The sequence below is a fragment of the Gorilla gorilla genome, chromosome 1, assembly GCF_029281585.2.
Source record: "Gorilla gorilla gorilla isolate KB3781 chromosome 1, NHGRI_mGorGor1-v2.1_pri, whole genome shotgun sequence".
In the NCBI taxonomy this organism is placed as follows: domain Eukaryota; kingdom Metazoa; phylum Chordata; class Mammalia; order Primates; family Hominidae; genus Gorilla; species Gorilla gorilla.
The window spans coordinates 35512254-35534827 of record NC_073224.2 but is presented as its reverse complement, the minus strand read 5'-3'; the positions used below and the strand labels follow the sequence as shown (position 1 = coordinate 35534827).

General features: G+C 41.6%; 2 long non-coding RNA genes across 2 annotated transcripts in view; one reads left to right on the top strand and one right to left on the bottom strand.

Annotated features, from left to right (window-relative positions):
- Nucleotides 1-22574, top strand: part of LOC129531901 (uncharacterized) — a 240948-nt gene that overhangs the window by 91675 nt on the left and 126699 nt on the right. The window lies entirely within an intron of this gene.
- Nucleotides 1173-6827, bottom strand: LOC134758861 (uncharacterized). Its single transcript, XR_010134523.1, has 3 exons — nucleotides 6597-6827; nucleotides 4582-4859; nucleotides 1173-1539 (listed from the first exon to the last, which is right to left on the bottom strand). It is a non-coding gene; the product is annotated as an uncharacterized lncRNA (long non-coding RNA).

Genomic DNA, 22574 nt, shown 5'->3' with positions numbered 1-22574 from the left:
CATGAAAATAGGTACTAGTAAAAATGAAAAGATGCTGCCAATTATAATTATGACATCATCAAGAGATGTTAAAATATAAGCACTTCGTATGTAAAGTCAGTGAAATATGCTTGTATAAAACTTTACTGTAATAACAAATATATTAAAATACGTTCACCAAGTGCTTAATATAGATTCACAGATGGACTAAAAGATCCAACACTGTATTTTGCATTCAAAGAGAGGAGCTCCAGTTTTGCTCTATGCCACAAACCACCCCCTCTCTGCTCTCCTCTCCTCTCCAACCAATGCTTCCTGGCCCTCCACAAAAACTGGGAGAGGCCAGCTCTAGGTGGGAGAGGATTTACAGGGTGTTGATGAAAACAGTAGAACTCTGTAAAGTATTTGAAGAGGTTTCTTCTGAGCCAAATATGAATGACCATGGACTGTGACACAGCCCTCAGGAGGTCCTGAGAACCTGTGCCCAAGGTAGTCTGGGCGCAGCTTAGTTGTATACATTTTAGAGAGGCATGAGACATCAATCAAATACATTTAAGAAATGCATTGGTTTGGTTCATCAAGGTGGAAGAGCTCAAAGGTGGGGGGCCTCCAGGCTATAGGTGAATTTAAATATTTTCTGGTTGATGATTGAGTTTGTCTAAAGACCTGGGATAGACAGAAAGGGAATGTTCTGGTTAAGATAAAGACTGTAGAGACCAAAGTCTTTTTGAAGTGTTATAGTGGCTGTCCTTAGAGACAATAGGTGACAAATGTTTCCTATTCAGATTTTAGTTAATCTCTTTAGGATTGGGAGAGTCTGGAAGAAAAAGATGTAGATATGTCAACAGAGATTCTTTACAGATGCAAATTTTCCCCTACAAAGAAAAGTTTTGCAGGGCCATTTCAAAATATGGCAAAGAAACATGTTTTGGGGTAAAATATTTTGATTTTATCTTTGTCTCCTAATGTTATGCCAGAGTCAGGTTGGAAAGTAAATCATTATATATAGGGTTAAATAAAACTCATCTAATGAGAATTTATGATATGTAGGGCATGACTTCCCAGACCCCTTAGATAGGAATTTGGGCAAGATAAAAAGAAATCAGAGTTTAGTCCCCAAGGGCTAGAGATCACTTACCTTACTCTCACCATCCTGGTTTAGATCAGTGATTTCCAGCTACCCACGTGGATTTCCAGAAACATTTACTTAATTCTTCCATAGCACCCTGAACATTTTAGCTCTTTTCTTGCCTGATCATAAACATTTCTGACCCCCTCATCCATGTTAATTTGTGTTGTTAATTTATTTTTCACTTAAGAAGATAAATTTTACTTTAGATTCAGATGTTTAATGGAGGCACAGAGCCCTGATACTCCTGTTATAAGCCTTTTCTCATTTACAAATGACCTCATTTACAAGTTTCATTTATAAATTACAAGTTTTTATTTATAAATTTCCTCCTTTATAAGTTTCATGCGCATCCGTGTGAGGAGACCACCAAACAGGCTTTGTGTGAGCAACATGGCTGTTTATTTCCCCCGGGTGCAGATGGGCTGAGTCTGAAAAGAGTCAGTGAAGGGAGATAGGGGTGAGGCCATTTTATAGGATTTGGGAAGGTACTGGAAAATTACAGTCAAAGGGGCTTGTTCTCTGGTGGGCAGGGGCGGGGGTCACAAGGTGCTCAGTGGGGGAGCTTCTGAGCCAGGAGAAGGAAATTCACAGGGTTAATCACTCAGTTAAGGTGGGGCAGGAACAAATCACAATGGTGGAATGTCATCAGTTAATGAGGGGCAGGGCCTTTTCACTTCTTTTGTGATTCTTCAGTTACTTCAGGCCATCTGGGTGCATATGTGCAAGTCACAGGGGATGTGATGGCTTGGCTTGGGTTCAGAGGCCTGACATTCCTGCCTTCTTATATTAATAAGAAAAATAAAACAAAATAGTGTTGAAGTGTTGGGGGGGCAAAAATTTTTGGGGGGTGGTATGGAGAGAGAATGGGCGATGTTTCTCAGGCCTGCTTCAAGCGGGATTAGGGGCGGCGTGGGAACCTACAGTGGGAGAGATTACGCTGAAGGGAGGTCTTGTGGTAAGGGGTGATATTGTGGGGTTGTTAGAAGAAACATTTGTCATATAGAGTGATTGGTGATGGCCTGGATACGGTTTTGTATGAATTGAAAAACTAAATGGAATAAGAGAAGGAGAAAAACAGGTATAAAAGGACTAAGAATTGGGAGGACCTAGGACATCTAATTAGAGAGTGCCTAAGGAGATTCAGCATAGTCCTGCCAGCAAAGACTATTTATTTACTTCAAGAGTTTAGAGTGGCAGTTTGGGGATACCACCAGGAGATATCAGCTGTGATGGCTTGGAAAAACAGTGTAAACCGGCAGTGTAAACAAGAGCAGGGCATGTATGAGTAGTTGAGAATGGTGAATAGGAGTATGACTAGACAGAAGATAGCAGGGATGACAAGTTTTTTTGGGGCACAGTCTAAGTTGGTCTGGTGTCTGGAATGAGACTGGGGCCTAATAAAAAGGAGTGTCTATACAGGAGCTCAAATGGGCTGTACCTTGTAACATTCTGAGGACAGGCCTGAATTCTGAGAAGCGAAAGTGGTAAAAGTATTGTCCAGTCCTTTTTCAGTTGGTGGCTGAGCTTGGTGAGGTGTGTTTTTAATAGACAATTAGTCTGTCACTGAATACTAAGAGCCTGAGAAAATGCTTGGCTGATTTGACTAATAAAGACTGGTATGTTATCAGACTGTATAGAGGTGGGAAGGCTAAACTGAGGAATTATGTCTGACAGAAGGGAAGAAATGACTGTGGTGGCCTTCTCAGACCCTGTAGGAAAGGCCTCTACCTAACTAGTGAAAGTGTCTACTTAGACTAAGAGGTATTTTAGTTTTTGTGACTTGGGTCATGTTGAGTAAAGCTAATTTGCCAGTCCTGGGTGGGGGCAAATCCTCTAGCTTGATGTGTAGAGAAGGTACTGGGCCTGAATAATCATTGAGGAGTAGTAGAATAGCAGATGGAACACTGAGAAGTTATTTCCTTGAGGATAGATTTCTACAATGGAAAGGAAATGAAAGGTTCTAAGAGGCGGGCTAGTGGCTTGTACTATAGCATAGCCTGCCTTTGCTGGTGTGTGGTGATTAGGCCTGGTGGAACTGCCATCAATAAATCAAGTGTGATCAGGGTGAGAAACAGGGAAGAAGGAAATGTGGGGAAATGGGATGAACATCAGGTGGATCAGAGAGATGCAGTCATGAGGGCCAGGTGTGGTATCTGGAATAATGTGGGAGGCCGGATTGAAGTCTGGGCCAGGAACAATGGTAATTGTGGGACTTAACAAAATGTGAGTACAGCTGAAGGAGCCAGGGAGCAGAAAGTATATGCATCAGGTATGAGGAAGAAAATAGATTTTGGAAGTTATGAGAACTGTAGAGAGTGAGTTGAGCATAATCTGTGATTTTGAGGGCCTCTAAAAGTATTAAAGCAGTGGCAGCTGCTGCACACAGACATGAGGGCTAGGATAAAACAGTAAGGTCAAGTTGTTTGGACAGAAAGGCTACAGGGTGTGGTCCTGGCTCATGTGTAAGAATTCTGACCGCACTAACCATGCCTAGGAAGGAAAGGAGTTGCTGTTTTTAAGGGATTGAGGTTTGGGAGATTAATCGGACATGATCAGCAGGGAGAGCACGTGTCTTTTTACGAGAATTATGCCGAGATAGGTAACAGATGAGGATGAAATTTGGGCTTGACTGAAATGGGGTCTGTCTGTGAAGCCTTGCGGCAGTACAGCCCAGGTAATTGCTGAGCCTAATGGGTGTCAGGGTCAGTCTAAGTGAAAGCAAAGAGAGGCTGGGATGAAGGGTGCAAAGGAATAGTAAAGAAAGCATGTTTGAGATCCAGAACAGAATAATGGGTAGTAGAGGGAGGTATTGGGGATAGGAGAGTATATGGGTTTGGCACCATGAGGTGGATAGGCAAAACAATTTGGTTGATAAGGTGCAGATCCTGAACTAACTTGTAAGGCTTGTCTGGTTTTAGGACAGGTAAAATGAGGGAATGGTAAGGAGAGTTTATAGGCTTTAAAAGGTCATGCTGTAGCAGGTGAGTGATAACAGGCTTTAATCCTTTTAAAGCGTGCTGTGGGATGGGATCTTGACATTGAGGGGGTAAGAGTGATTAGGTTTTAATGAGATGGTAAGGGGTGCATGATCGGTCGCCAAGGAGGGAGTAGAGGTGTCTTATACTTGTGGGTTAAGGTGGGGGATAGAAGAGGAGGACGCAAAGGAGGCTTTGGATTGGGCAGAAGGGCGGCAATGAGATGTAGCTGTAGTCCAGGAATAGTCAGGGAAGCAGATAATTTAGTTAAGGTGTCTCAGCCTAATAAGGGAACTGGGCAGGTGGGGATAACTAAAAAGGAGTGCTTAAAAGAGTATTGTCTAAGTTGGCACCAGAGTTGGGGAGTTTTAAGAGGTTTAGAAGCCTGGCTGTCAATACCCACAACAGTTATGGAAGCAAAGGAAACAGGCCCTTGAAAAGAAGGTAATGTGGAGTGGGTAGCCTCCGTATTGATTAAGAAGGGGACAGACTTACCCTCCACTGTGAGAGTTACCTAAAACTCGGTGTCCGTGATGGTCTAGGGGGCTTCCAAGGCGATCGGGCAGTGTCAGTCTTCAGCCTCTAAGCCAAGAAGAAGTCAGTCAGAGAGCCTTGGGCCAGAGTTCCACGGGCTCTGGGAGTGGCTGCCAGGTGAGATGAACAGTCCGATTTCCAGTGGGGTCCCGTACAGATGGGACACGGCTTAGGAAGAATCCTGGGCTGCAGGCATTCCTTGGCCTGGTGGTCAGATTTCTGGCACTTGTAGCAAACTCCTGGGGGAGGAGGTTTTGGAGGAACACCTGGCCACTGCGGTTCAGGCGTTTGGAAGGTCTTGTGTGCTGGAGATGTGGCTGGGGTTTGTCTCACAGTGGAGGCAAGGAATTGCAACTTATTTCTGTTATTGTACACCTTGAAAGTGAGGTTAATTAAGTCCTGTTGTGGGATTTGAGGGCCAGATTCTAATTTTTGGAGTTTTATTTAATGTCGGGAGAAGATTGGGTAATAAAATGTATATTGAGAATAAGACAGTCTTTTGACCTTTTAGGGTCTAGGACTGTAAAGCGTCTAAGGGTTGCTGCCGAATGAGCCATGAACTGGGCTCGGTTTTTATATTTGATGAAAAAAAGCCTAAATGCTTCTGATTTGGGATAAAGAAAAAGGAGCATTAACCTTGACTATGCCTTTGGCTCCAGTCACCTTTTTAAGAGTAAATTGCTGGGCAGGTGGGGGAGGGGTAGTCACTGAATGAAACTGTAAGCTGGAGCAGGTGTGAGGAGGGGAGGTGACAAAAAGATTATAGGGTGGAGGAGCAGAGGCTGAGGAAGAATTGGGACCTAGCTCGGCCTGGCGAGGAGGGGAGAGGTCTGATGGTTCTGTAGAAAAGGAAGATTAGAAAGACTCAGTGACGCTTGGGGTTGGTACTGAGGGGACAGGCGGGAGGGAAAGAAGGAAGATTTGGGACGAGTTGCACTGGGCACAGAGACTAAGAAGGGACTGATGTGTAAAAGAATGCCTGGACGTAGGCACCTCAGACCATTTGCCCATTTTACAACAAGAATTATTTAGACCTTGTAGGATGGAAAAATTGAAAGTGCTGTTTTCCGGCTATTTGTAACTACTGTCAAGTTTGTATTGGGGTCAAGTGGCATTGCGGAAGAAAATAAGATGCTTAGATTTTAGGTCAGGTGAGAGTTGAAGAGGTTTTAAGTTCTTAAGAATACAGGCTAAGGGAGAAGAAGGAGGAATGGAAGGTGGAAGCTTGCCCATAGTGAAGGAGGCAAGCCCAGAGAAAAGAGTAGAGACACAGAGAAGGGGTAGGGGTTTCTTGCCCTCCAGAAAAGCAGAGAAAGGGTTGGGGCATGGAAATAAGGGATTGGGGCACAGAGATAAGAGGTCAGGGTGTGGAAAGAAGGGATTGGGGGTTCTTGCCCCTTAGAAAAGTGGGACTTACCGCTAAGGATGAAGGAGAAGGGGTTGACGGGTACGTGCCCCTCCCCCAGAAAAGCGAGACTTGCTGCTAAGGGTGAAGGAGAAGGGGTTGACAGGTACTTGCCCCTCCCCCAGAAAAGCGAGACTTGCTGCTAAGGGTGAAGGAGAAGGGGTTGAGGGGTTCTTGCCCCTGCCCCAGAAAATCAGAGAAGGGGTAGAGACATGGAGAGAAGGGGTTGGGGTACTTGCCCTTCCCCCAGAAAAGCGGGACTTGCCGCTAAGGGTGAAGGACCAAGGCGGGCATCCCTACATGGTCTGACACCTTTGAAACGTGGGTGAACAATCAGAGAGGCGTCCCTGCAATGATTAAACACCAAGGGAAGGCTGCCTTCCCAGTCCATGACTGGCGCCGGAGTTTTGGGTCCACGGATAAAATGTGTCTCCTTTGTCTCTACCAGAAAATGAAAGGAATTGAAATTAACAGAAGGGAGAAATTGAAGTGTGGCACCAAGATTGAAAGGAGAAAGAGGTTGAGGGATAGTGAGGGAAGTTGGAGAAGAGAGTAAAAAGAGGCCACTTACCGGATTTGAAATAGGTGAGATGTTTCTTGGGCTAGTCGGTCTAAGGACCTGAGGTCGTAGGTGGATCTTTCTCATGGAGCAAAGAGCAGGAGGACAGGGTATTGATCTCCTAAGGGAGGTTCCCCGATCCGAGTCACTGCACCAAATTTCATGCGCGTCCGTGTGAAGAGACCACCAAACAGGCTTTGTGTGAGCAGCATGGCTGTTTATTTCACCTGGGTGCAGGCGGGCTGAGTCTGAAAAGAGAGTCAACGAAGGGAGATAGGGGTGGGGCCGTTTTATAGGATTTGGGAAGGTAATGGAAAATTACATTCAAAGGGGGTTGTTCTCTGGTGGGCAGGGGCGGGGGAGGGGGGGCACAAGCTGCTCAGTAGGGGAGCTTCTGAGCCAGGAGAAGGAAATTCACAGGGTTAATCACTCAGTTAAGGTGGGGCAGGAACAAATCACAATGGTGGAATGTCATCAGTTAAGGTGGGGCAGGGTCTTTCACTTCTTTTGTGATTCTTCAGTTACTTCAGGCCATCTGGGCACAAGTCACAGGGGATGCGATGGCTTGGCTTGGGCTCAGAGGCCTGACAATAAGTTGTCTCATTGTAAAATAAGGTTAATAATAAATAATAACAATAAGTCACATTGTAATTACAAGCATTCAATGAAATGGTGCATATAAAGCGCTTAGCACAGTGCCAGGTGCATGTGGCTAACACTCAATTAGTGGTAGATATGATTAATAATATTGTTACCCTGAAAGTAACAGAACTAAACAGAAAACTGGGGAAACATTTTCAGGGCATTCATGCTTGCGATATCTCCTTGACTTGTGTAAAATATGAAGACGTTTCCTCTGTGTTCCTGAACTGTTGGGGTTTTGTTTTCTGTGCCCCAATAGGAATATTGCCTATTTCTCAGTGTTGTGCAGATTTTAAAAGATAACACAGGCAAAGAGCCTGACAAAGAATAGGTGCTCAGAACACATTATTTTATCCTTATTTCCTCATTGGATTTACCCTTTGAGCTGCCTGCTCAAATCATGGTATTGACAAAATGAGTCAAACTCTGTAAAATATTTCAAGAGTTTTATTCTGAGCCAAATATGAGTTTCCATGGCCCATGAAAGAGCCGTAAGAGATCTTGAGAACATGTGCCAAAGGTAGTCAGGCTACAGCTTGGTTTTATACATTTTAGGGAGACACAATACATTAGATGTCGATCTAATGTATTAATTAATATACATTAGATGTCAATCACTACTTTTAAGATGACATGGGTTGCGTCTGGAAAGGTGGACAAATCAAAGGTGTGGGGGGACTTCCAGGTCTTAGGTGGATTCAAAGATTTTCTGATTAGCAATTGGTTGAGTTTATCAAAAGGCCTGAAATCAATAGAAGGGAGTGACTGAGTTAAGATAAGGGGTTGAGGAGACCAAGGTTTTTATTATGCAGATGAAACCTCTAGGTAGCAGGCTTCAGAGATAATAGTAAATGTTTCTTATAAGACTTAAAAAGGTGCCAGACTCTTAATTCTCTCCTGGATCAGGAAAAAGACCTGGAAAGGGAAGGGGATTCTCTACAGAATGTAGATTTTTCCCACAAGAAACAACTTTGCAGGGTCATTTCAAAATATGTGAAAGAAATATATTTTGGGGTAAAATACTTCTATTTATTTCAGGGCCTGCTATCTGTCATGTTGATATCTTACTGCTACAAACAGTCTGTTTTGTCAATCTTAAAGTTGCTGTTTGAATGTAAATGCTGGTCAGATGTGCCTGAATTCCACAGGGAGGAAAGTGTAATGTGACATGCCTGACCACCTATTCCCATCATGGCCTGAACTAGTGTTTCAGGTTTAGTGTTTTAGAAGGCCCTTGGCTGAGAGAAGGGGGTCCATTCAGTTGGTTGAGGGACTTAGAATTTTGTTTTTGGTTTAATGATGGCAATTTGATTTCTATGTCCTAATTTGTTCTCTGAGATGGGGTTTTCACTTGCCTTCTTAATAAGATTCATTTAGTAGTCTCTAATTTGGTTGGAGACATTTCTTTCATTTTAATTCTCAGGAGCATTCTTTCTAGACTATTGGGTATCTCAAATGGCTTAAAATGTCAGGTTTGGGCCACAGGAATGTATTCTCTGTTTCTTTTTTTATCAGAAAGTGGATGACACGTGTTTGCATGTCAGCAAACTCTCATTATTAAAAAGTTCCCTCTGTCCTTTAGTCTTTGACTGTCATGAGCAAGGAGACCTTTGGCCAGGGTAATAAAGATGACTAATGATGGGGCTCAGGACATACTACCCCAAAATATGCCTTTTTGGCCTAAGGATTATTTTGAGCTATTTTGGGAAATAGCAAACACAGAGAAGCTTTGAAAACAAATTAGTTTTGAAAACAGTTACGATTTCATAAGATAAATTTACATCTGTAAAGAAAACCTCCATTGTAAGGATGTCTCCTTTCTGCATCAGAAAGAAAAGAACTAATTCCCTAGAGAAGGCATCAACTTAAATCTAGTTATCAAATATTATGCTTCTTTAACGGTGGTTTTCCTGGCCAACTTTTCTTTTTCTTTTCTTTTCTTTTTTTTTTTTGAGACAGAGTCTTACTCTGTCACCCAGGTCAGAATGCAGTGGCATGATCTTGGCCCACTGCAACCTCTGCCTCCTGGGTTCAAGCAAATCTCCTGTCTCAGCCTCCTGAATAGCTGGGATTACAGGCAACCACCACCACGCCTGGCTAATTTTTGTATTTTTAGTAGAGATGGAGTTTCACCATGTTGGCCAGACTGGTCTTGAACTCCTGACCTTGTGATCTGCCTGCCTCAGCCTCTCAAAGTGCTGGGATTACAGGTGTGAGCCACCATGCCCAGCCATGGCCAACATTTCTTAATTGCATCATTCCCCTCAGCCTTCTCTCTTTGTTTCAGAGAAGGATAGTACTTAAGGATGAGGTCTAGGATAATTCTTTGAGATGTGCTGCAGAGATTTACTCATTTATCTGGGTTGTCTCCCATAGGTACACATTTTATCAGAATTCTGTTTGTTTTTCTCTTGTTAATTTGTCTTTTTTACAGAGAAGCTCAGAAAAAACTCATCGAGGTGAAAGAGAAAATTTATTGTTTTCTCCCCTACACTTTCTGGAACTTGGGCTCTGAGGCTGCTCTGGCTTAATCGGTCAAGCATCTGGGTGCTGGGTCTGAGTTCAAATCCTGATCCTTCCTGCTGTGCAAGCTTGGGAGAATGATCTCACCAACCTTGCACAGGTACTGCCCATTTAAGATGTAGACCATAGTCCCTTTATTACAGGACCTTGTATGGATTAAATGAGTTACTGGGTGAAAAGTGCTGAGAAGAGTGCCTGTCACAGAGTAACTGCTGTTATTGTAAGTAAAGAATCAGAACAATGCTAAATTCACAGTCAGCCTGGGAAAAATGTCAAAAGGAGTGCACATGAACGGTCAATGGACCAAAGACCCTTAGATTTGATAAAGATGTGAGCTTTGTGTCTTATTTCCTAATGTTAAGTAAAAATTATGAAAGGCTATTGTTTTGTATTAGGCCCCAACAGACCAGACTAAAAATCAAAATGGAGTCACCCATGCCAAAGTTCCATATCACCAAACTGAAAATAAGTTGTTATTTCATCTTCCCCAAAATCAGGACAGAGCAATAACAGCCAATGTTCCAAGTAGACCAGTTTCCGTCTTTAATGAGCAGGATAACGAAGTTCCCTCTGTTTTAATCCTTATAACAAAAGTAACCCGATGTAACCTGATGCTAACAAATCTGTTATTTCTCTATTGTTCTGTTTCCTTGTTCTCACCTTGTAAGGGAGGTAACTTTCAAAGGACCAGTCCACATTTTGTTCTTTGCTTCTGGTTTCTTCAACCCCCTCTGTCTATAAAATGAATCCCCTCTGCTCAACTCTTTGGGACACTTATTGTATTTTATGGAATGAGACATTGCCCAATCCTAGAATTGCAATAAAGCTAGTCAAGATCTTCAAACTAAACGTGTAATTTTGTCCTTTGGCAAATCTGGTGACCACAAAGGAAACTGAAGGAGACTGCTGAAAACCCTGAGACCTTCTGAGAAACATAGGAAAAATGCTGTAGTCCCTTTTGGAGGGGCAGGGGTGAAGGGGTTCCTCTGTCTTTCTCATGGAGCTCCAGGAGTCATAAGTAAGTTCCTCTCAGGTTGGAGCTCTGTTGTCTTTTGCATTTGAGCTCCCTAATATCTTTGGCCTTTGGGGTACAAAGGGTTAGTTTATATAGTGAAAGAGCACTTGACTGTGTGTTACCAAGGGTTGCTTTGTGCTGTGGCAGGGCACATGACCTTTCGGTTTGTGGTGACTGATGAGTCACTGGCAAAAAAGCTGCAGTTTTTAAGGTAACTGATGGCAGTTACAATAAGTAGTTATTACTGAAGGGGGGCTCTTTATTTTTTTCTCTTCTTATATGCTGAGGTCTTATAGCCAAAGCCATGTCAGCTCTAAGAGACCCAAGATCATACATAAAAATGGGATCCTTAATTTATAAATATCTGAGTACTTCACCTTCTGGTGTACTTGCCTTTTTCATGTCTAGGAGCTATGACCTTGGAAGCTGCAAAATATTTACAAAAGTGGCAAAATCTTACTAAAGATAATTCAGAATTACAGGGCCATTATACGGAACATTCCAGATGAATAAGGCTGTTCATTTAACAAGCATACTTGAATCTCAAGTCTCTCAAATTTAGCAGAGAGAATGTCATTCTAATTATTAATAGCATTCAGAAGCCTCAAAGAGATAGAATTCTAACATTTTTTTAAATTAATTGTGAAGAACTAATAAAAAGCTAAAAAGGCTGGGTGCAGTGGCTCATGCCTGTAATCCCAGCACTTTGGGAGGCCAAGGTGGGCGGATCACGAGGTCAGGAGTTTGAGACAAGCCTGGCCAATATGGTGAAACCCTGTCTCTACTAAAAATACAAAAATTAGCTGGGCATAGTGACATGCGCCTGTAGTCCCTGCTACTCAGGAGGCTGAGGCAGGAGAATCACTTGAACCCGGGAGGCAGAGGTTGCAGTGAGCCAAGATCGCACCACTTCACTCCGGCCTGGGCGACAGAGCGAGACGCCATCACACACATACAAAAAAGCTAAAAATGCAAGATATCATCCACATCAAGAACAGTAAAACTGACAGAATTCCTACTGCTCCTCTCTATCCCACTTTGCCTGAGTATTTAGTCTACTAACTCTCAGTCTGACTTGGCTTTCTTCTCTGAAAACAAAACAAAACAAAACAAAATGAAACCACAATTAAACAGTTTGCTTAAAGCCACTCAAAAATTCAGGAAATAATCCCAGAGTGACTTACACTCCCTAGGTGATAATAGAACTCAGTGCCATAGTTAAAAATTTTGCTAAATCTAGGGAAGGCCTTCAAAAGGTTTCTGAAGAATTCAAGGTCTTAACTGAAATTTATGACCTCAAGATATTTGATCTTTACCAATTAATTCACATACTGGTGAAAACTGGTGAAGCCCAGAAATGGATAAAAGAGGCAGAATGGTATTACTGGACAAGCTCCTACCTGGTCCATGTATAGGCCTAACAAAACCTGAAAAATCACAATTGAGCATTTGAAAGCCATTTCCAATGTGTTTCAGCTCCATGCCAACCAACAACCTAGAATGGCCTTTGGGTCTACCCCAGAGCACTTCTTCAACAAGCAACCCCTAAAACAGCAGTTGCTATTGGTGCAAACAACCAGGACATTGGAAAAGAGGCTACTCCCAAAATTTCAAGGAAAGTCCCTAAAAACAGCGTTTTCACTCCCTGATAATTTCCATGTTAACTATCAGGATTGATGGGCCTTAGAGGGAGCTGCTCTAACCTTCTACCAGTTGTTATCCAATCTAGGTAGACACCAGAGCCACTATTTCCATTTTCAACCCCACTATTATAGGACAACCACTCCTTTGGATAAAGAAGAGAATTTATATTGTAGGGAATATGAAATCAAGTTCTATTCTTGAATCCAGGCATAGAAAATGCCTTTTTGCCATGTTAGTTACAGGGCTTCATCCTGAAGTCAGTAATCTAACTAACAAGTAAGATAAACTGAAAAGACTACCTATCAACTATATGGTCCAAAAAATTCAACTTTTGACATTTGACTGGCTATTTTGAAACTTTTTGTAAAAGAGATTTATCTCTATAATGAAAACCTCCATTTGTAAGGGCCTGTCCCTCTATTCACCTAAACCCCTAAAAACTTTACAATGGTGAAGACATGGGTATAAAGTTTACATAATAAACCTTACCTTTAAGGTGCTTTTCCTGGCCATTTTGTCTCAACTGGACCTATATCTATGCTGTTCTTTGTCTGGGGAAGTAATGGTGTTGAGATCTAAGTTCTGTGCCTTTGAGATGTAAATTTTCTACTTTGTTTTACCTAAGAGTCGTGTCTTCGAAAGTGCAAATTTAGGGTTGTCTTATTATTATTTAGGGCAATGAAACAGATGATTGGGAGATTTATAGTATAAAATGGAGAGAGAAACTGTTTTAACATTGAGAAATAAATAATCTTATAAAAGCTATAAGACCTGCTTCTATCTGTGTGTCTATATGTTCATATGGGTTATGTGTATGTGATATTTCTCTCTGAAAATATATTAACGAGCTGTAATTAATAGCTTAAAGGAAAAAGTAAGCACTTTAAAATATTTTATCAGAAAAGTAGAAATTAACTCAGATGCCTTTTAGTGCATGTGACTTGGGTAAATCTGACTAGTTTAATATTTTTGCTTTAACAAAAACAGCTGTGTCTTCTGATCAACAAAATAGCCATGTATTTAACTTTAGGGTACTTGCTTAGGTGGCTACTGCCTAACATTTGCGCACTGTAAAAATAGTTAACAGGGAAATAACTTGAGAGGATGGCTAGTTTTCTTCAATGTCTCCTACAATTTTTATAAACAGTTCAAACATAAGTTTTAAAGATGAGTAAATTAGATGAATGTGAATGAGGTAAAAGTTTGCATATAAGCTTTTTCAATGATTATGGGTGGGGTGTGATTGCACTTTAGGAGACCATAGCAGGAAGATTGCTTGAGCCCAGGAGTTTGAGACCAGCCTGGGCAACATAGTGAGACCATTCTCTACAAAAAAATTAAAAATTATTTGGGCATGGTGGTGAACATCTGTGGTCCTAGTTACTTGAGAGGCTGAGATGGGGGGATCACTTAGGCCTGGGAGTTTGAGGCTGCAGTGAGTTGTGATCACCCCACTGAACTCCAGCCTGGGTAACATAGCAAGACCCCATCTCAGATTAAAAAAAAATGGTCATGTTTTATAAAACTTCTCTCTTTAAAAATCGTCTTAAGAATCCCTTTTGTGGATAAATGAAATATTAAATGTATGTTATATTGAATTAAGTAGTAAATATTCATTAAATGTCTGAGTCATTTCCAAAATAAGGTTAAATACTGAAACATTAATTGTTAACAGAAGTTTATTTTTGGTTCCTTAAATTTATAAAACGACAAATTATATTTGAGCCTGATAGTAAATGTCACACGTCTGTATAGAAGACCACCTAAAACACGCTTTGTGTGAGCAACAAGGCTGTTTATCCACTTGAGTGCAAATGGGCTGAGTCTGAAAAGAGAGTCAGCGAAGGGAGATACCAGAGGGACAGCTTTATAGGACTTGGGTAGGCAGTGGAAAGTTACAGTTGAAGGTGGTTATCTGTAGTCAGCAGGGGAGGGGGTCACAAGGTGTATGGGGGGGAGATCATGAAACCCATTGTCCAGGAGAAGAATGTCATAACGTCGATTCATCAGTTAGGGTAGAGCAGGAACAAGTCATAATGGTGGAATGTTGTAGGGTTGGTTAATCAGCAAAGGCAGAAACTGGCTGTTTCACTTCTTTTGTGGTTTTTTGGCTGCTCCAGACTTCTTGGCTCCTGCAGGCCATCTGGATGTATATGTGTAGGTCACAGGGGTTACAGTGGCTTAACTCCGGCTCAAAGGGTTGACATTCTTGTCTTGTATTTATAAAATAAAAAGTCATAAGGAAAGATAAATAATATAAGTTCCTTCTGGGTTTTTTTGGAGGGGGGTAGAGGCGATGTTTCTCAGGGCTGCTTCAGGCACGACCAGGGACTGCTTGTGGACACCTTAAAGAAAATTTAATTTTATAATGAGTTAGTCCAGTAAGTTTTAGGTCTAGAGCACATTTTTATGTGGCTACCAAGGTGTCAGTTAGCATATTTTTGAGGCTGGAACTGCCCTAATAAAATAAGTTCGCTAAAAACAGTAATCAGGCATATTAGCTTTAATGTAGGTGGTGATAAGTTTTTAGGCCAGGGGAGGAAAAAGGTTTTTTTCTTTTTTTTATATATATATTGTACTTTAAGTTCTAGGGTACATGTGCACAATGTGCACGTTCATTACATAGGTATACATGCGCCATGTTGGTTTGCTGTGCCATGTTGGTTTGCTGCACCCTGGGTCCAAGTGTTCTCATTGTTCAATTCCCACCTATGAGTGAGAACATGCGGTGTTTGGTTTTCTGTCCTTGTGATAGTTTGCTGAGAATGATGGTTTCCAGCTTCATCCATGTCCCTGCAAAGGACATGAACTCATCCTTTTTTATGGCTGCATAGTATTCCATGGTGTGTATATGTGCCACATTTTCTTAATCCAGTCTATCATTGATGGACATTTGGGTTGGTTCCAAATTTTTGCTATTGTGAATAGTTCTGCAATAAACATGTGTGTGTATGTATCTTTACAGTAGCATGATTTATAATACTTCGTGCATATCCCCAGTAATGGGATTGCTGGGTCAAATGGTATTTCTAGTTCTAGATCCTTCAGGAATTGCCACACTGTCTTCCACAATGGTTGAACTAGTTTACACTCCCACCAACAGTGTAAAAGCGTTCCTATTTCTTCACATCCTCTCCACCATCTGTTGTTTCCTGATTTTTTAATGATTGCCATTCTAACCGGTGTGAGATGGTATCTCATTGTGGTTTTGATTTGCATTTCTTTGACCAGTGATGATGAGCATTTTTTCATGTGTCTGTTGGCTGCATAAATGTCTTCTTTTGAGAAGTGTCTGCTCGTATCCTTTGCCCACTTTTTGATGGGGTTGTTTTTTTTTTTTTTCTGGTAAATTTTTTTAAGTTCTTTGTAGATTCTGGATATTAGCCCTTTGTCAGATGGGTAGATTGCAATTTTTTTCTCCCATTCTGTAGGTTTCCTGTTCACTCTGATGGTAGTTTCTTTCGCTGTGCAGAAGCTCTTTAGTTTAATTAGATTCCATTTGTCTATTTTGGCTTTTGTTGCCATTGCTTTTGGTTTTTCAGTCACGAAGTCCTTGCCCATGTCTGTGTCCTGATTGGTATCGCCTAGGTTTTCTTCTAGGGTTTTTATGGTTTTAGGTCTAACATTTAAGTCTTTAATCCATCTTGAATTAATTTTTGTATAAGGTGTAGGGAAGAGATCCAGTTTCAGCTTTCTACATATGGCTAGCCAGTTTTCCCAGCACCATTTATTAAATAGGGAATCCTTTCCTCATTTCTTGTTTTTGTCAGGTTTGTCAAAGATCAGATGGTGGTAGATGTGTAGTGTTATTTCTGAGGCCTCTCTTCTGTTCCATTGGTCTATCTCTCTGTTTTGGTACAAGTACCATGCTGTTTTGGTTACTGTAGCCTTGTAGTATAGTTTGAAGTCAGGTAGTGTGATGCCTCCAGCTTTGTTCTTTTTGCTGAGGATTATCTTGGCAATGTGGGCTCTTTTTTGGTTCCATATGAACTTTAAAGTAGTTTTTTCCAATTCTGTGAAGAAAGTCGTTGGTAGCTTGATGGGGATGGCATTAAACCTATAAATTACCTTGGGCAGTATGGCCATTTTCATGATATTGATTCTTCCTATCCATGAGGATGGAATGTTTTTCCATTTGTTTTTGTTTTCTTTTATTTCATCGAGCAGGGGTTTGTAGTTCTCCTTGAAGAGGTCCTTCACATCCCTTGTAAGTTGGATTCCTAGGTATTTTATTCTCTTTGTAGCAACTGTGAATGGGAGTTCTCTCATGATTTGGCTCTCTGTTTGTCTGTTATTGGTGTATAAGAATGCTTGTGATTTTTGCACATTGATTTTGTATCCTGAGACTTTGCTGAAGTTGCTTATCAGCTTAAGGAGATTTCAGATTGAGACAATCGGGTTTTCTAAGTATACAATCACATCATCTGCAAGCAGGGACAATTTAACTTCCTCTTTTCCTAATTGAATACCCTTTATTTCTTTCTCTTGTCTGATCGCCCTGGCCAGAACTTCCAACACTATAGAAGTGGTGAGAGAGGGCATCCCTGTCTTGTGCCAGTTTTCAAAGGGAATGCTTCCAGTTTTTGCCCATTCAGTATGATACTGGCTGTGGGTTTGTCATAAGTAGCTCTTATTATTTTGAGATATGTTCCATCAATACCTAGTTTATTGAGAATGTTTAGCATGAAGAGCTGTTGAATTTTGTCAAAGGCCTTTTCTGCATCTATTGAGAATCATGTGTTTTTTTGTCATTGACTCTGTTTATGTGATGGATTAGGTTTATTGATGTGCATATGTTGAACCAGCCTTGCATCCCAGGGATGAAGCCAACTTGATCATGGTAGATAAGCTTTTTGATGTGCTGCTGGATTCGTTTGGCCAGTATTTTATTGGGGATTTTTGCATCGATGTTCGTCAGGGCTATTGGTCTAAAATCCTCTTTTTTTGTTGTGTCTCTGCCAGGCTTTGGTATCAGGATGATGCTGGCCTCATAAAATGAGTTAGGGAGGATTCCCTCTTATTCTATTGATTGGAATAGTTTCAGAAGGAATGGTACCAGCTCCTTTTTTCACCTCTGGTAGAATTCGGCTCTGAATCCGTCTGGTCCTGGACTTTTTTTGGTTGGTAGGCTGTTAATTATTGCCTCAATTTCAGAACATGTTATTGGTCTATTCAGAGATTCAACTTCTTCCTGGTTTAGTCTTAGGAGGTTGTATGTGTCCAGGAATTTATCCATTTCTTCTAGGTTTTCCAGTTTATTTGCATAGAGGTGTTTAAAGTATTCTCTGATGGTAGTTTGTATTTCTGTGGGATTGGTGGTGATATCCCCTTTATCATTTTTTATTGCATCTATTTGATTCTTCTCTCTTTTCTTCTTTATTAGTCTGGCTAGTGGTCTATCAATTTTGTTGATCTTTAAAAAAAAAACAGCTCCTGGATTCATTGATTTTTTGAAGGTTTTTTTGTGTGTCTATCTCCTTCAGTTCTGCTCTGCTCTTCAGTTCTCCTTGCGTTCTGCTAGCTTTTGAATTTGTTTGCTCTTGCTTCTCTAGTTGTTTTAGTTGTGATGTTAGGGCGTCAGCTTTAGATATTTCCTGCTTTCTCTTGTGGGCATTTAGTGCTATAAATTTCCCTCTACACACTGCTTTAAATGTGTCCCAGAAATTCTGGTACATTGTGTCTTTGTTCTCATTGGTTTCAAATAACTTATTTATTGCTGCCTTCATTTCATTATTTACCCAGTAGTCATTCAGGAGCAGGTTGTTCAGTTTCCATGCAGTTGTGTGGTTTTGAGTGAGTTTCTTAATCCTGAGTTCCAATTTGATTGCACTGTGGCCTGAGAGACAGTTTGTTGTGATTTTTGTTCTTTTACATTTGCTGAGGAGTACTTTACTTCCAACTGTGTGGTCGATTTTGGAATAAGTGTGATGTGGTCCTGGGAAGAATGTATATTCTGTTGATTTGGGATGGAGAGTTCTGTAGATGTCTATTAGGTCTGCTTGGTGCAGAGCTGAGTTCAAGTTCTGGATATCCTTGTTAACCTTCTGTCTTGTTGATCTGTCTAATATTGACTGCGGGGTGTTAAAGTCTCCCATTATTACTGTGTGGGAGTCTAAGTCTCTTTGTAGGTCTCTGAGGACTTGCTTTATGAATCTGGGTGCTCCTGTATTGGATGCATGTATATTTAGGTAGTTAGCTCTTCTTGTTGAATTGATCCTTTTACTGTTATGTAATGTCCTTGTCTCTTTTGATCTTTGTTGGTTTAAAGTATGTTTTATCAGAGACTAGGATTGCAACTCCTACTTTTTTATGCTTTCCATTTGCTTTGTAGATCTTCCTCCATCCCTTTATTTTGAGCCTATGTGTGTCTCTGAACGTGAAATCGGTCTCCTGAATACAGCACACTGATGGGTCTTGACTCTTTATCCAATTTGCCAGTTTGTGTCTTTTAATTGGAGCATTTAGCCCATTTACATTTAAGGTTAATATTGTTATGTGTGAATTCGATCCTGTCATTATGGTGTTAGCTGGTTATTTTGCTTGTTAGCTGATGCAGTTTCTTCCTAGCATAGATGGTCTTTACAATTTGGCATGTGTTTGCAGTGGCTGGTACTGGTTGTTCCTTTCCATGTTTAGTGCTTCCTTCAGGAGCTCCTGTAAGGCAGGCCTGGTGGTGACAAAATCTCTTAGCATGTGCTTGTCTGTAAAGGATTTTATTTCTCCTTCACTTATGAAGCTTAGTTTGGCTGGATATGAAATTCTGGGTTGAAAATTCTTTTCTTTAGCAATGTTGAATATTGACCCTCTCTCTCTTCTGGCTTGTAGAGTTTCTGCCGAGAGATCAGCTGTTAGTCTGATGGGCTTCCCTTTGTGGGTAACCCAACCTTTCTCTCTGGCTGCCCTTAACATTTTTTTCCTCCATTTCAACTTTGGTGAATCTGACAATTATGTGTCTTGGGGTTGTTCTTCTCGAGGAGTATCTTTGTGGGGTTCTCTGTATTTCCTGAATTTGAATGTTGGCCTGCCTTGCTAGGTTGGGGAAGTCCCCCTGGATAATATCCTAAAGAGTGTTTTCCAACTTGGTTCCATTCTCCCTGTCACTTTCAGGTACACCAATCAAATGCAGATTTGGTCTTTTCACATAGTCCCACATTTCTTGGAGGCTTTGTTCATTTCTTTTTACTCTTTTTTCTCTAAACTTCTCCTCTGGCTTTATTTCATTCGTTTGCTCTTCCATCACTGATACCCTTTCTTCCACTTGATCGAATCAGCTATTGAAGCTTGTGCATGTATGACATAGTTCTCGTGCCATGGTTTTCAGCTCTATCAGTTCATTTAAGGTCTTTTCTATGCTGTTTATTCTAGTTAGCCATTCATCTAATCTTTTTTCAAGGTTTTTAACCTCCTTATGATGGGTTCAAGCAAAACAGGAAGTTTGTTATTACCGATCTTCTGAAGCCTACTTCTGTCAGCTTGTCAAAGTCATTCTCTGTCCAGCTTTGTTCCATTGTTGGCAAGAAGGTGCAATCCTTTGGAGGAGAAGAGGCGCTCTGATTTTTAGAATTTTCAGCATTTCTGCTCTGGTTTCTACCCATCTTTGTGGTTTTATCTACCTTTGGTCTTCGATGTTGGTGACCTACAGAAGGGATTTTGGTGTGGAAGTCCTTTTTGTTGATGTTGATGCTATTCCTTTCTGTTTGTTAGTTTTCCTTCTAAGAGTCAGGTCCCTCAGCTGCAGGTCTGTTGGAGTTTGCTGGAGGTCCACTCCAGACTCTGTTTGCCTGGGTATCACCAGTGGAGGCTCAGTTGGAAATGCAGAAATCACTGTCTTCTGCGTTGATTATGCTGGGAGCTGCAGATCGGAGCTGTTCCTGTTCAGCCATTTTAGGAATAATGTTTTACGTACCAAAGCTTTTTGTCCCCATTTCCCTTCATATGAATAGGATTTCCTGTTGTCAAGCCAATGATCTATTATATCACCCTCTTCCCATAGGTGTGAGTGGCGGTCTGAATGGAGAAGTTCAATAGCTCTGATTGCAGATCCTATACAGGAGAGATAATAAGTAAAATAATCTTTGTCTCCTGGATTAAGCTGCGGCTGGCAAAGGGAGAAATGTCCCAAGCCTTCTAACAACCAACGGCATACTCTATGTTGTCCTGGATGCTGGTCTGGTGGCTGAATAAGTGGAACTGGCCCCGTATACCCATACTGTTGTCTATTTCTATAAGTATAGGCTTGAGGACACCATGGGCAATAGTTACTGTTGGGGTTTCAATAAAGAGTGAATAGAGCTGGAGGAGTCAATGGGTAGAAAATAAGTGTGAAAGGTGCATGGAGGATATTAACACTTGAAGGTTTTGAGAACTGTAGAGGGTAAGTGGAGCATAGCTTGTGATTTTGAAGGCCTCTAGAAGTATTAAAGTGGCGGCTACCACCACTTATAGATATGAGGGCCAGTCTAGAACTGTGAGGTCAAGTTGTTTGGATAGAAAGGCTATAGGTTTTGGGCCTGGCTCCTGTGTGAGAACTCCAGCAGCACAACCTTGTATTTCAGCTGTGTGTAAGGAAAAAGGTTGGGATGAGCTGGGGGAGCTGTTTCTAAGGCCTTTTTGACAGAATGAATGAAAGAATGAGGAAAGGACTTAGGGTCTTTGGGATCAGCTAAATTGCCTTTAGTGAGCTTGTAAAGTGGTTTGGTTAGGATGGCAAAGCCTGGTATCCAGAGTTGGAAGTATCCAACAATGCCTAAGAAGGAAAGGAGTTGTTGCTTGGTGGTAGGGATTGGGGTCTGGGAGATTAACTGAACGTGGTCTGCAGGAAGAACACATGTATGTTGATGGAGGACTATGCCAAGATATGTAACACTAGGGGAAGAAATTTGGGCCTTAGAGATGGATACTCCGTACCTCTTCAAGTAGAGATGCTGAAGAAGTAGGATAGTGTCCTGCTGGGAGGATTGGTAAGAGGGGCTGCAAAGAAGAAGGTCATCAACATATTGAATAAGGTGGGAGGTAGATGGGCAAAAAGAAAGTAAGTCATGAGAGAGAGCCTGACCAAAGTGGTATGGGCTGTCCCTAAAACCTCGGGGTAGGACAGTCCAGGTGAGTTGCTGGGACTGGTGGGTGTCAGGGTCAGTCCAAGTAAAGATGAAAAAAGGTTGGGAGGAGGGATGTAAAGGAATAGTAAAGAAGGTGTCTTAGAGGTCAATAACTGAATAATGAGTTGTGGAAGCAGGTATTGAAGACAGGAGAGTGTAAGGGTTTAGCACTATAGGATGGATGGGAATGACGATTTGATTAATAAGGTGAAGATCCTGAAACAACCTGTAAGACTTGTCTGGTTTTTGGACAGGTAGGATAGAGGAGTTGTAAGGAGAATTTGTAGGCTTTAAAAGGCCATGTTGTAACAGGTGAGTGATAATAGGCTTCAGTCCTCTTAGAGCCTGCTGTGGGATGGGACACTGGCAATGAGAAGGGTAAAGGTGATTAGGTTTTAATGGAATGGTAAGGGGTGCATAGTTGGTTGCCAAAGAAGGAGTAGAGGTATCCCATACTTGTAGATTAAGGTGGGGAGACACAAGGGGAGGATGCAAAAGAGGCCTTAAATTTGGCAAAAGGGCAGCAATGAAGTGTGGCTGTAGCCCAGGAATAGTCAGGGAAGCAGATAATTTGGTTAAAATGTCTCAGCCTAATAAGAGAAGTAGGCAGGTGGGGATAATTAAAAAAGAGTGTATAAAAGAATGTTATCCAAGTTGACACCAGAGTGGGGGAGCTTTAAGAGGTTTAGAAGACTGGCCGTCAATAACCAAAACAGTTATGGGGGCAAGGGAAACAGGCCCTTGAAAAGAAGGTAATGTGAAGTGGGTAGCTCCCATATCGATTAAAAAGGGTTACCCTCCACTGTAAGAGCTACCTGAAGCTCAGTGTCCGTGATAGTCCAGGGGGCTTCCGAGGTGATCAGGCAGTGTCAGTCTTCAGCCACTAAGCTGAGGAGATCTGGGAAGGAGTCAGCCAGAGAACCTGAGGTTTTTGTTCCAGCATGTCTAGGAGAGGCTGTAATCCTAGTTGGACAGTCTGACTTCTTCTGTGTGGGGTCCCACACAGAGAGGACAAGGCTTAGGAGGAATCCTGGGCTGCGGGCATTCCGAGGCCCTGTGGCTGAGTTT